The 13,021-nt window shown below is 33.3% G+C and overlaps 1 protein-coding gene across 1 annotated transcript in view; it reads left to right on the forward strand.

The window, feature by feature from the left end:
* Positions 1 to 12,403, forward strand: part of LOC126886450 (zinc finger protein 227-like) — a 284,346-nt gene extending 271,943 nt beyond the window's left edge. The window contains exon 4 of the transcript XR_007698623.1: positions 11,545 to 12,403. The gene's annotated coding sequence lies outside the window, so the exon portion shown is untranslated. The remainder of the gene's footprint in view (positions 1 to 11,544) is intronic.
* Positions 12,404 to 13,021: the final 618 nt, after the last annotated feature.

Below are 13,021 nucleotides of genomic sequence, written 5' to 3' on the forward strand. Positions count from 1 at the left end.
GGTTGCAGAATGGAGCCCAAGAGGAACGAGAAGAAGAGGACGACCTAGAAGATCTTGGAAAAATGAAGTCGACGAAGCCATGTCTAAGAAAGGATTGGAAGACGGAGACTGGGAAGATCGAAAAAAATGGAAGTCCTGGCTGACGGAAGGGAAACGGCATTAGCTGTAGACAACCCTTTATATATATATATATATATATATATATATATATATATATATGAAAAACAAAAACACAAAAGATGTAAATCTTTGAAACACACTCAGTGATCAAAAGATCTAAGTTATTGGTTTACCGACCAAACGTAACTAAATCAAACAAATGAAATTTTTTTTGATGGAATGTGTCTAAAGATATTCAACCTCTCATCTTTATTGATAAGCCCAGAGAGGTTGAAGAGGGCGAAACACATTTCTAAGAACAGGTGTTTGGATCTTTGATTCTATTCAAGAAATTTTTCCCAACCTGAAATGGTGGATGTGTGAATTGTTCGTAAGGGGATTTTTCCACATTCTCTATTTCATTTGTTTGATATATATATATATATATATATATATATATTGATGTGATCTTGATTATTGATATGAGATAATATTCTTATATGTCATTTAATTTAATCAATGCATTAATAATAATCTAATTAATTTACCAGATCACATATCAATATGTTTTCAATCTCAGGGCTTTTTATAAAATTAATTACTTACTTACGTGGCTTCTAAGTATTTCTCAATGGTTCCTAATCGGGATAGGAAAGAAAAGAGTAAAATAATACACACATATGGGTTACAATTATAATCAAAATATTGTTTATTTTATTTAAATGGCAATCACTGCTTAATATTTGCTATATCTTATTATTCTTAAACATAACATTTACACATGGGAATCTTATTTCCTTTTGGTTTCCAATTGAAAGTTTTTATTAACATTTAACTATATATGATTTATTAGCAACAATTCTATTTAAGTTTGATGAAGCTTTTCTGATATTATTGATTATGTTCTTCAATTTTAAATGTGGTATTTAATACGAAAAACCCATACATTCATGTCCAAACAAATGAGACTGACCTTTTTCTGGTGAACTGAGAATGTCTTCACACAAGACCCGTTTCCTGCTATCCTTGGCTGCGATCAAAACCTCGTCCTGGCTTCCAGTAATGTTCTCCTTTGAAACTAGCTCGTATAGCTCTCGTTCCTGCTTCTGTCGTGATGCTGTGTTCTACCTTTTTCGAAACTGCAATCAGCTACCGGTAACTCTTGGCTCAAGGAGGTTCTTTACTCTCAACCTGGCCTACCTCTCGTTCCACGATAGATACTCCACACTCACGGAACTACACCGGCTTTCTCACTCTCCGTACACTACCGTCTACTACTGGACTTCACTTCTCGACAGCTCAAAACATTCTGATCTCTATTTTCAGTCATTCACCTACTTTCTAAATATCCCTTCCAGATTCACAAATCAACCTTCCACCACCAACTCTCATTCGCAGTATTCCTCAAAACCAATTTTTAATCTTTCTAAATATGCTTAATGGATTTCAAAAAAAAATAGTTAATTCCCATTCTAAAATTACTTTCTACTATTTACAAAATTTAATGACCTATTATCTACTTCAACTGAGTCTTATTTAGCATAGGCTAATGATCGAACCTTCCGCGAACAACGATAATGGTACGCGCCATTCACTTTGTTTATTCTCGGCGCATTGTCCCGAGTTTCGTAAGCTTCTTCTAATCACTTCTTAAAATTAAACATAAAAATTTGTTGTATACAGGTTGTTCTAAATTTATATGCCCGTGGTTGAGAAAATTGAAAATATTTTATATTAAATTGAATTTTGTTTATAATTATCAAAATTTAATTTTCATATCAAATAGAAATATAACAAATCCCCGCCTTGTATTCGATAAAATTTATCTGCATTTTTAAATAAATTTTCTCGAGGCAAAACCAACTCCCTGTATATTTCCTTACTTTAATCTACGTCTTATATCCTAACTTACTATCTACTTCATGTAATTCTGTCTTTTATTCGTGATATTTGTATACATCGTGAATATTATAAATTCCTCGGATCTTTTCCGAGTTCCTGTGCCTCAACTCATAACTATTTATCCCATTTTCATTATTTACGATGTACGGGCCTTCGAAAACAGGCATCAACTTTGCGCAAATGCCCCCAGGAAGATTTGATACTCGTAATGCCCTCACGAGTACTTTTTCACCCTTTTGGAAAGTCACTGGTCTTCTTTTTCTATTTTGTTCCTGTCTTTGGATATATTTTTCGTTGCTTCGCCGTAATCTTCTCTGTACGGTTTCAATCACCTGTTGATATTCTTTTGGCTCTTGGTCTTCCCATGGCCTTATCGGCAGTACACCCTTCATGATGTATTCTGGGGTCTCTTTTGTTACTGTGCTCGGAATTGTATTTAGATACCTTTCTATTTCCGCCATTTTCCTGTCCCAGTGGCGATGTTGACCATCTGTTGCAATGCGAAGAAATTTCGTCACTTCCTGTATGAATCGTTCCGACGGATTACTCTGTGGATGCCTGATGCTGACAAAATTTGTCTCTATTCCTCGTTCTCGAAGTTGTCCCTTGAAACGATCATTTCGGAAATACGTTGCATTGTCCAGTAGAATCTTTTTTGGTGTTCCTACTATGGCTATAAAATTGTCGATTTTTCTTAATATTTCTTCCCCCTTTGTGGTGCGGCAACTATATAATTTTACGTATTTTGAAAACACATCCACCATTACCAGAATATGTTTGTTCCTTTTAGTGGTCATAATTAGATCGCTTAACATATCTATTGCTACAATGTCTAGTTTGTTTCGGGCTTCAATATTTTTTGCAACATTTTCGTTTTTGAAATTCCGACTCTTATATTTTTGACATACATCGCACTTCTGGGTAATTTCCTTTGCAATGCGGTAATCCTGTCGGCTGATGTAATTTTCCCTAAAAATGAGCCAAACTTTTCTGCTACCGATATGCCCATTGTCCTCATGTAATTTCTTTATTATCTTTTCGGCCAATGTCTGTGTCACTAAATATAGTTCCTTTCCGTCTATTCTCTTAAAATATATGTTATTTTCTACTTCCGCTCTTCTTTTCTCTCTTTCCTCTAGGTCTTCCTGGTTTGTCCTTATCTCATTTAACGAATATATCCCTTCTTCTTGTATTAATTTATTTAGTCCCACCTGTAGAGTAATTGTTTCCTTTTTTCCGGTGTCCTCATCCCGTGTTAGAGCGTCGGCTATTATGTTGTCTTTTCCTTTTATATATCGGAACTCAAAATCATACTCCTGTAATAATAGAATGCCTCTATGTATTCTATTATTTACTAATCTATTCTTCATGATATGTACTAAAGCTGCATGGTCTGTTTCGATTGTGAATTTTGCTCCCAATAAGTAAAACCTCAATTTGTTTACGCAATATAGTACACTGGCAAACTCCAATTCTGTAACACTATATTTTCTCTCATGTGTTTTAGTCACTCGAGATATAAAACATATCGGCACTTCTTGGTCGTTTTGTATTTGAGACAGAACTCCTGCAAATTTTTGTATGGACGCATCAGTTCGGAGTATAAAAGGTAAATTGTAAATAGGGTGGTATATTTTCGTTCCTTTTGCGAATTCTCGTTTTAATGTTTCGAAAGCTTCCTCCTGTTCTTCTTTCCAATTCCATTTTATTCCTTTTTTAAGCAATTTTATCAGAGGGATTTTCTTTTGGCTCAAATCGGGAATCAGCTTTTTAAAATAATTAATCGTGCCAAGAAAACCTCTCAATGTTTTCAAATTCGTTGGTCTTGGGTATTCATCTATGAGCTTGACTCTGTCTTCGGCTAATCTTACTGTTTTGGTGTCCAATTGAAAACCCAAATAAATGACTTCTTTTTGAAAAAATTGACATTTTTCAATGTTTAATTTCAATCCCGCTGTGTCCAATTCTTCCAGAATTATTTCTATGTGTTCCAGATGACTCTGAGTATCTTGTGCAAAAATTAATAAATCATCGATATAATGAACTATGAAATCTTCATGGCGATTCAAAATGGTATGTAGAGCTCGGACGAGTGCAGCACAAGCACTCTGCAATCCAAATGGCACTACCTTAAACCGGTAGACAATACCATCAATAGAAAAAGCGGTGTAGTTTCTACACTTTTCAGCTAACGGTATCAACCAAAAATTGTGTTTTAAGTCAATTTTCGAAAATATGTGTGACCCGGTGATTCTTCCAAAAATGGCCTCGATGTTTAGAGGTGATTCATATTGTGATACAGTGTGCTGGTTGATATTCCTGGCATCTAAACATAATCTCAATTCTCCATTGCTTTTCTTTACTATCACAATCGGGTTAACATACGGTGAATCACATCTTTCGATGATTTGATCTTCCAACATTTTATTTATTTCTTCTTTCACCTCTTGTCGATACTTGTATGGAATCGGGTAAGTCTTTAATCGAAAATTTCCCAAGTTTTTCACCTCAAATGAATGTTCGTACTTTTTAGCCACTCTGTTTTCCTCATTGATCAAATTTTCGTAGTTTCTTAACATCAACCGCAATTCTTTTTCTTTCCCTTCTCCACATATTAATTTTCTGTCTTGTTTCTCAGATTCTTCACACATGTTTACCGTGCATTCTGCATCCTCGTTTGCATATACCTCCTCTTCAAATACCACTGTTTCAATCATATTCTTTTCACTTTCATTTTTTAGCTTTATTTCTTCTTCTCCTGAGCTCGTCTCTTCTTTTGAGGAATCCCAGGTTTCCTTTGTTTCTGATACTCTCAAATTTTCTTCTTCTGGGCTCAACTCTTCTTTTGAGGAGCCACAGGTTTCATTTTCTTTTATCTTTTTCTGACCTTTTCTCCTTTTTTTTCTTTGTCCTTGCTTCGCTGCCAAATTCATTTCCACTGTTTGTTCTTTACCTGATTCGTCCGTATTTTGTTTCTCATGTTCCTTGTCCTGTTCTTTTTCTTTTTCTTCTGTTAGTTTCATCGTATTATTTTTAAAATCTATCACTACATGTTTTTCTGCCAATTCGTCAACTCCTACTATCATGTCATGTGACATGTTTGGCATTATTACACATTGTAGTGCATACATATTCTTACCCAGTCGTACCATTACTCGTATGCCTTCATTTATAGTTGCCAATGTCCGTTTTTGCGCCCACTAAATTTACCCTAGGTATTTTGTAAATTAAATTTGTTAAGTTAACTTCTTCTATTAGTTTTCTGTTGACCAATGTTATTTCAGATCCAGTGTCTATCATAATTTTAATTGGTTTCTCGTTGATAAATCCATCCACAAATTTTAAATTAACTCCATTTTTCTTTTCGTTGTTTCCTGCCAATTTAATAAACTCCTTGGGGTGACAAAAGATTCCTGTTTGATTTTTGGTTTTTAGTGAGCGCCGCGCCGTCGTGAAAAGACGCCGGTTGCTCATCGTTGTTTATATTTTCGTCATAATGTCTCTCTCCGTCATATTCATCTGTCTGGGTATTATTTACTTCTCTTCTATTTTCTCTTGGTCTGTCGGATCTGTTTCGGTTTTCTCGATATCCCTGTTCATTTTGTCTACCATTATTTCTGTTTTCTTGATTTGAGCGTGTGGTGTTTCTATTCTGGTATTCTCGATTTCTGTCCTCATTCCATTGCCTATTTCTTTGTTCATAATTTCCTCTTCCGTTGTCTCTATTTTCGTTTTCCCTTCTGGGATTAAAATCTCGTCTTGTATAGTCCCTCCTATTTTGATTTCTATCACTGTAATCTTGTGTTTCTCGGGGCCTGTAATCTTCTCGCGACCTTCTTGATTTTCTTTCTCTTAGACGTGATTCTCTTATTTGTAGGAATTGGCATAAACTATCTATGTCTTTGTAATTTTGCAATGTGATATGGTCTTCCAGCGTTTCCTCGAAATGTCTTGCAATCAGTTCGACTAATTTTTCCGATGAGTAATTATATTGTAAATGTTTTGCATTATTGTAAATTTGCAAAGCATATGTCCTTTCTGATACACCCATCCTATCATTGTATTTCCCATTTTGCAATTCCTTGTTAATTTCCAATTGTTGGACCTTTCCCCAGAAATAATTCAAAAATTTTTGTTCAAATTGTTGCCAATTGCCGAATTCTTCTTCTTTGCTATCGAACCATCGGGCTTGCTTCATATTTGAGATGGTTTCTGATAGTTTCTTTTGCTGTTTCGAAATTTCCGATGTGTTGTATTTTCTTTTTCAGGCTATTTATGAACGGCACTGGGTGTAATCTTCTTACATCCCCGCCAAACCTTATCTTCACGTCATCTGTGCTATGTATAACCATTTCTCTTCTTTCTCCTACATTTTGTTGCGTCCGGTTTTCGGTGACTTGTTTTTCTATTTCTGTGATTCTTTTTTCCACTTCTTCTCTGTCTACTTGAATAGCATTTTCCAACTTATTTTTAAAAATTTTCTAGTTCCTTTTTCTGGCCATTCGTTAACTCCTTTATTTTATCTTGAATTTTCATTTCATACTTTTCTATGCGTTCCTCCATTTTCTTGTTGTTCTCTTCTATGGCTTGTTTTGTTTCCTTCTGATTTTCTTGCATTATTCTTTTTGTTTCATCCATTTTTTTTTGTTTCTCTTTGATTGTCATCCAGTTTTTGTTGTGTTTCATCCATTTTCTGTTCCATTCTTTGTGACTGGAGTTGCACCATTTGTAATAATTTATCTATTCCTGATAATTCTTGCTGTTCTGATGCCATGATTGTCTTGTCTAAAATATCTTCTTGGTCTGAATTATTCTCTTGATTTGAATGTTCTTTTTGTTTTTTGTTGTCTTTGCTTTGGCTTCTTGTCACAGACATTTGTTTTCAAGAAGTACTGTCCCCGCCAAATATGAAATTTTACTAGTATGTTACCAAGACGACTTTTTCTAACCCAAATATTATAAATTGTCAATAAATATATCAAATGTAAATATCGTAAAAATAAAATATTAAATCAGTTATGTAAAATTTGTACCTAAAGAGATCTAAAATTTTATGTTATCAAATGTAAGTATCTCACTTTTTACCACAGGCATATAAATTTTCAAATACCGGCTTTACTCTTTCTATCCTTCAAATTTGCCACTAGAAATACTTTTCAATTCTTTCCACGTTGGACGACAGTTGATGTGATCTTGATTATTGATATGAGATAATATTCTTATATGTCATTTAATTTAATCAATGCATTAATAATAATCTAATTAATTTACCAGATCACATATCAATATGTTTTCAATCTCAGGGCTTTTTATAAAATTAATTACTTACTTACGTGGCTTCTAAGTATTTCTCAATGGTTCCTAATCGGGATAGGAAAGAAAAGAGTAAAATAATACACACATATGGGTTACAATTATAATCAAAATATTGTTTATTTTATTTAAATGGCAATCACTGCTTAATATTTGCTATATCTTATTATTCTTAAACATAAAATTTACACATGGGAATCTTATTTCCTTTTGGTTTCCAATTGAAAGTTTTTATTAACATTTAACTATTATGATTTATTAGCAACAATTCTATTTAAGTTTGATGAAGCTTTTCTGATATTATTGATTATGTTCTTCAATTTTAAATGTGGTATTTAATACGAAAAACCCATACATTCATGTCCAAACAAATGAGACTGACCTTTTTCTGGTGAACTGAGAATGTCTTCACACAAGACCCGTTTCCTGCTATCCTTGGCTACGATCAAAACCTCGTCCTGGCTTCCAGTAATGTTCTCCTTTGAAACTAGCTCGTATAGCTCTCGTTCCTGCTTCTGTCGTGATGCTGTGTTCTACCTTTTTCGAAACTGCAATCAGCTACCGGGAACTCTTGGCTCAAGGAGGTTCTTTACTCTCAACCTGGCCTACCTCTCGTTCCACAATAGATACTCCACACTCACGGAACTACACCGGCTTTCTCACTCTCCGTACACTACCGTCCACTACTGGACTTCACTTCTCGACAGCTCAAAACATTCTGATCTCTATTTTCAGTCATTCACCTACTTTCTAAATATCCCTTCCAGATTCACAAATCAACCTTCCACCACCAACTCTCATTCGCAGTATTCCTCAAAACCAATTTTTAATCTTTCTAAATATGCTTAATGGATTTAAAAAAAAATAGTTAATTCCCATTCTAAAATTACTTTCTACTATTTACAAAATTTAATGACCTATTATCTACTTCAACTGAGTCTTATTTAGCATAGGCTAATGATCGAACCTTCCGCGAACAACGATAATGACCTATTATCTATTTCAACTGAGTCTTATTTAGCATAGGCTAATGATCAAACCTTCCGCGAACAACGATAATGGTACGCGCCATTCACTTTGTTTATTCTCGGCGCATTGTCCCGAGTTTCGTAAGCTTCTTCTAATCACTTCTTAAAATTAAACATAACAATTTGTTGTATACAGGTTGTTCTAAATTTATATGCCCGTGGTTGAGAAAATTGAAAATATTTTATATTAAATTGAATTTTGTTTATAATTATCAAAATTTAATTTTCATATCAAATAGAAATATAACAATATATATATATATATATATATATATATATATATATATATATATACTTGGATCACAGAATATATTATCTTGACGTATTCTCTGCTTGGATCTTCCACAAATAATACACAATAAATAACTTTTTATTAAGTTCACGTCTTAAATCAATTATTTATCAAATACACTATACACTCTTAGCTTCGCTGGTGGCGCTCCTAGCGGATTACTAATTCAACTTTCACCGGTAATTTTTAAATTTATTATTTAATTGTTATCGCTTAACATTTACAACGCAAAAAAGTAATTAAATTGTAATCGATTTTTTTAAGATTTTGCTAATCATTTTGACGTTCTATTGATAAAATATGAATTTCTTACTTCGGGTACTTTCACAATTATCGTGTAGATGGCGCTAAGATTTTTAGATTTAATTATAATTACATATTACGGAACATTAAAAAAACTTAAATTCAGTATTTAAAACGTAAGTATATTTAAGGTAAAAATATATACCACAGCTTTGACCAACTAATATTTTTTATAATTAATGTTTTTAATTTTAATTTTAAATTAATCACTTTGACATTTATGTCAAATTTCCGGTAAAGGTTTACAGACTTGCCACTACTGGCGCTCGCGAATTTCTAAATATCCCCTCTACGTACGAGCTCACAGCGTATATATCAATAATATTTAATCAATAACTCAAAATATTCCCGATGCAATGTCAAATATTAAAAATTGTCAATGATTGTCAGTGTCTGACTGACAATATTATATTCGGCTGAGTGCGTTGTAAGACAAAGATAGATTTGGAAAATATTACGACGGCATTGTGCTCATTTTTTTTTCGAATCCTGAAAAGACCAATAAATATTTTTGAAAAATTTAAACGCAAAATGAAAGACTAAATTATTAGCGAGGGCCGAAAGTCCCTTAGAATAAATAGAAAGTTTATTTTGAATGAGATATTTGAAATTAAAAATCACACTACATTTTCTCTTAGTTTTTCACCCCTGTAACTTATTAAAATAAAAATTATAGAAGTTCTCAGGAACTTTCGGCCCTCGCTAATAACGTAATCTTTCATTCTGCGTTTAAATATTTCAAAAATACTTATTAGTTTTCTCCGGATTCGAAAAGAATGAATCCCCATTTGAATAGCATTGCAGCCTAAAATACGTACCGATCCTCTTAAATTACATCTCAACTGAACTAACTTTTCTTGGTTATTGATATTTTATGGACTTTATGGTCTTTAAATGTTTATTCTTCTTGATATATTAAGGCCGCGTCTCACCATCAAATAATTTGATCAAACAGTTTGAGCAAACTCCGGAAGTACGTCAAAGTGACGTCACAATTGCAGTTTTTTTGAAATTCTAAAAATCTGTGCTCTCACTATCAGTCTAGTTTGATCAAATTTTTTGTATTGAGTTGTCTAACTTGTTTGTACTTTATTTAAAATTAAAATTTTTCATTATTATCCACAATGAACACTCAGGATGTGACGTCACTAACTGTCACTTTCAGTTTGCTCAAACCAGTTTGATCAAATTATTTGATGGTTTGACGCGGCCTTTAGTCATGTTGTGCCTGGCTGATTGACATATAGTCCATGCCATTATAAAAAAAATTTGATTATTTTGTTTTTACTAATTTTCCCTTTTACTCTAATATTTTATATTATAACCGTCAGTTTGTTTTTTAGATTTTCTCCACGATAACAAAATGCAAATCATGGAGGCACTAATTGAACATTCATCTCACGAAGGAAATTATATGAATCCACATGCCGAAGGAAAAACATTAAATAAAAATAGGAAAGTTGTGACTGGAAAAAAATCTCACAAGTGTGAAATTTGTTTTAAGCAATTCAGTCACGCAAGTAATTTGAAAAAACATTTGAGAGTGCACACTGGAGAAAAACCTCACAAGTGTGAAATTTGTTTTAAGCAGTTTACTACATCAAGTTTTTTGAAAAGACATTTGAGAGTGCACACTGGGAAGAAACCTTACAAGTGTGAAATTTGTTTTAAGCAATTTACTAACGCAGGTAGTTTGAAAATTCATTTGAGAGTGCACACTGCAGAAAAACCTCACAGGTGTGAAATTTGTTTTAAGCACTTTAATCAATCAAGTGATTTGAAAGTACATTTGATAGTTCACACTAAAGAAAAAGCATACAAGTGTGAAATTTGTTTGAAGAATTTTGCTAAATCAGGAAATTTGAAAAAGCATTTGATATTGCACACTGGAGAAAAACCACATAAATGTGAAATTTGTTTGAAGAATTTTACTGAATTAGGAAGTTTGAAAAAGCATTTGAGATTGCACACCGGAGAAAAACCACACAAATGTGAAATTTGTTTTAAGCGATTTAGTCAATCGAGTGATTTGAAAACACATATGAGAGTACACACTGGAGAAAAACCTCACAAGTGTGAAATTTGTTTTAAGCAGTTTTCTCAGAAAAGTAACTTGGAAAGTCATTTAATAGTGCACACGGGAGAAAAACCTTATAAGTGTGAAATTTGTTTTAAGGGATTTACTCAAGCAGGTGATTTGAAAATACATTTGAGAGTCCATACTGGAGAAAAACCTCACAAGTGTGAAATTTGTTTTAAGCAGTTTACTACATTAAGTTCTTTGAAAAGACATTTGAGAGTGCACACTGGAGAAAAACCGTACAAGTGTGAAATTTGTTTTAAGCAATTTATTCGAGCAGATCATGTTAAAACACATTTGAGAATACACACTGGAGAAAAACCTTACAAGTGTGAAATTTGTGTTAAGCAATTCATTCAAGCAATTGATTTAAAAAGACATTTGAGAGTGCATAGTGGAGAAAACTCTTAGTCCCGGTGTTCATGAGCGGAATGTTGCCGTCAGTCCGTTAGGAAAGTTTCCGTGCGACCAGCGACCGCCGTTGTGATGTTATGACTGGAGGTTCTAATCGGGAGGTACACATAAAGGTACGTTTTTACTGACGCTGCTGCCTCCGTAATCGCTGAAAGATCTTCGCTGAACATGGTTGCACAATTTTGGGGTAATTTGAAAGCATCTAGGGGAATTTTTCTAAGCAGAAATGGTTAGGGGATTTTTTTGGGGGTAATATTATGGAGAATTTTAAGGTTTCATGGTAAATTAAATTTGCGAATGTACATAGAACTGTATATTATACTCTCATACTATATATTCGAAGACGATATGGCCTATGAATTATTTCCAGTTCCCGCTGTTGATAAGTAGTGTAACTTTGGTTTACTGTTCTTTACATATGACTACTAAATGCGGCAAAAATTTAAATTTGGGGGATTTGAGCTTCAATTTGAGGGAATTTCAGTTTCTAAATTTATTAAATGTGTGAGTTTTATTAAATTACATCTGGCAACTCTGTAGCTGAGCCGTGAGTGAGGTGTATCTGGTTGTGCGTGTGTTTGTATGGTTTGTAAAGAGCTGGGCCCTGATTCTAAATCAAATTTCGACCAAAAACAAGTCGCTTTCAATATGGCGACAGTTGAAATGCGATTGTGCGAGCCTTGTGGATTTTAGTTGAACTAACGATGTGACGTCATGAAATAGCGACTATCGAAATTAATAGCGACTTTAAAAAGGGTGTTGATAGGGAGTTTTTGTGCACACAAATACGTAAACGTAACGCATCTTTTTGACATATACGCTTGCGCATTAATGGTTGAACTCCCGTATCGCGATACGTATTACCTAAGGTTACGGGCTGGTACGTTAGGTTCATACGCATCCCTATCGAGCCGAAAGTCACCGAATGCACACGAGGATCTTGCCCGATTACCTACCAAATGAACATTTCATCAGCGTACTCGTACTACCCGTTTATAAACATTTTAAGGTTATATTGGTTATTGTGAGTAAAATTATTCTGTGTTTGTAATTGGAAATTGGAACTTCATAATAGATTTAAAATTTTATTGTTTTTAAGTTGTCTATTAATAAAGCAAAACAAACAAATCTTGTATTAATTTAAGAAATACAGTGATCACCACAAGTAATAACTAGATAAACAAATGACCTAGTTTCAGTAAAATTTTCAAATAAATATTACCACACTATTTACATTATACCTACTGGAATTCTGATGTAGGTATACAATAATTTACAACTAAAAAGTAGGTATAAACAAAAATAAAAAAATTTTAACCTAAGGAAAAATAATATTTTTATTTTTAAATAGAAGCAATTAAAACCATACAATTTCATCATTCATTTATCTTTTTTTACATTTGTATATTAATTGTATATTGTGTGAACATTGTTTTATTTTTTTAAATGTCAACGGAATTTAAAAATGACTTTACGATTTGCTTTACGTTACGTTAAGGCAGTTACAAAAACTACCATTTCGACCATATTTCGACTGTCGAAATTATTTGACACGGACACGGAAATGAATGAATGGCCAAAAGCGAGGTT

Source organism: Diabrotica virgifera, chromosome 6 (genome assembly GCF_917563875.1).
Source record: "Diabrotica virgifera virgifera chromosome 6, PGI_DIABVI_V3a".
Taxonomy (NCBI): Eukaryota; Metazoa; Arthropoda; class Insecta; order Coleoptera; family Chrysomelidae; genus Diabrotica; species Diabrotica virgifera.